General features: G+C 44.0%; 1 non-coding gene across 1 annotated transcript; it reads right to left on the bottom strand.

Annotated features, from left to right (window-relative positions):
* Positions 1-1,423: 1,423 nt before the first annotated feature.
* Positions 1,424-1,530, bottom strand: LOC120266164. The gene has a single exon (XR_005538006.1). It is a non-coding gene; the product is annotated as a small nucleolar RNA R71 (small nucleolar RNA).
* Positions 1,531-1,971: the final 441 nt, after the last annotated feature.

Here is a 1,971-nt window from a genome sequence, read left to right as displayed (position 1 = left end):
TAGGGTTAAGAGTTCTCGTTGGTAACCTTGTGAGTGAGTGTCACACCACGAGCGTTAGACAAAGCTAGGTTGGAGAGGGTTAAGAGGGTGAGTCGAGGGAGGTACAAGGCGTCCCTTTCCCTCCGGCGTGATAGATTCTACCTCCATTCCTTGAGTTCTTTGCGGCCATACTAGAGTGAATGGTCTAAGGGATGAACTTCAGCGGGGCTTAGTTGCGCGTGTAGCGGGTGAAGCGTTGAGGTGATCTTAGTATCTAGGGGCTTAATCGTGGCTAGGGGACCTTCCACGGACCAAAGGGTTAGGGTCTATAATTAGGAAGAGATTTATCACTTGGAATCCACGGAGCTCATGGCAACTTTATCGCGAGTCGAGGTTGAGAGGTTATCTAATTTCTCCTCCGGGGACATGTATAGAGTTAGGCATAGTTGACCTTAGATTTGGGACTATGTAATTAAGGATTTCCACGACTCACCATTGGATTGATTAGTAAGCATAATAGAGGGTTCTTGCGCTTGAAACAATTATCCTAGTCGGAGCATTATCCGGGTACCCCATCTTTATCGATTGTCTTACCCCCTTCTTTACTTTTGCTCTCTTACTTGTTGTTTTTATTGTTGAGAATTGAATCATTGTCACACTTATCATCATTGATCTTTAACATAGCTAAGAAGTGAATTAAGTATTTTTATTCCCTATTCCCTGTGGATTCGATACCCGCTCATCCGGGATTATTACTTCTACAAATCCGTGCACTTGTGGGATATACGCAAAGGGATCTTGTCAAGTTTTTGGCGCCATTGCCGGGGAATAGGCATTTGGAGATACTTTGCACTTTGTTTTCTTAGCTATTTCACCATAAATTCTATTTCCTATATTCTTATTCTATCATCGTTCTGATTTCTTTTTCCTTCTTTTTGACTGCAGCTCCAGGTTATGACCTGAGGGAATCCCTCAACCAATTAGAAGAAAAGGGAAAGAGCCTGTACAAGAACAATCTAATCCAGCTGATTTGGAAGTAGAAGAATCTGAAAACATGGCAAAACAGAAGGAGCAACAGCGAACATTATCCGATTATGCCAGACCTTCAGTGTTGGGGACACAATCGAGTATTGTGCGTCCCAAGATTAAAGCTCAGAACTTTGAGTTGAAGTCGGCATTCATCCACATGTTGCAGCAATCCGCACAATTCAATGGTTTGGCCGATGAGGATCCAAACAGTCACATAGAGAGCTTTCTCGAGGTGTGTGATATGCTGAAGATAAATGGGGTGACGGATGATGCCATCAAATTGAGAGCCTTCTCATTTTCCCTGAAGGGGAAAGCGAAGCAGTGGCTATACTCATTACCTAGAGCGTCAATTACCACTTGGGAGGAGATGGTGGAAACTTTTCTAGCTCGTTATTTCACTCTCGGAAAATCAGCAAAGCTTAGGAATGAGATCTCATCCTTTGTTCAGTTTGAATTGGAGTCTCTATTCGAGACATGGGAAAGGTTCAAGGAGCTCCTGAGGAAGTACCTGCAACACGGATTCCCGGAGTGGATGATTGTTCAAACCTTTTACAATGGTTTGAACCCGAGTACAAGACAACTCTTGGATGCGGCAGCAGGAGGTACCTTAGGTAGCAAGACCCCCGATGAGGACCATCAGTTGATTGAAGAAATTGGGTTAAACAGCTACCAATGGAATGCTAGGGAGAAGAAAAAGGTGGCTGGTCTCCATGAGATAGATGCGGTAACTTCATTAGCGGCCCAAGTGGAAAATTTGAGTAAGAAGTTAGATCTTCTAACTTCAAATAGAGTGGCGGCCGTGACTAATTGCACTGGGTGTGGTGGAGGACATGCTCCCTCCGATTGCCCGATCTCTATTGGTGATGTTTCTTCGGTGGAGAATGTTGATTTTGTAGGTAATGGCATGAGACCTCAAGGAAACCCATATAGCAATACCTAAAATCCGGGTTGTAAGAATCATCC

Source organism: Dioscorea cayenensis, chromosome 7 (genome assembly GCF_009730915.1).
Source record: "Dioscorea cayenensis subsp. rotundata cultivar TDr96_F1 chromosome 7, TDr96_F1_v2_PseudoChromosome.rev07_lg8_w22 25.fasta, whole genome shotgun sequence".
Taxonomy (NCBI): Eukaryota; Viridiplantae; Streptophyta; class Magnoliopsida; order Dioscoreales; family Dioscoreaceae; genus Dioscorea; species Dioscorea cayenensis.
This window is presented reverse-complemented; position numbering and strand designations above follow the sequence as displayed.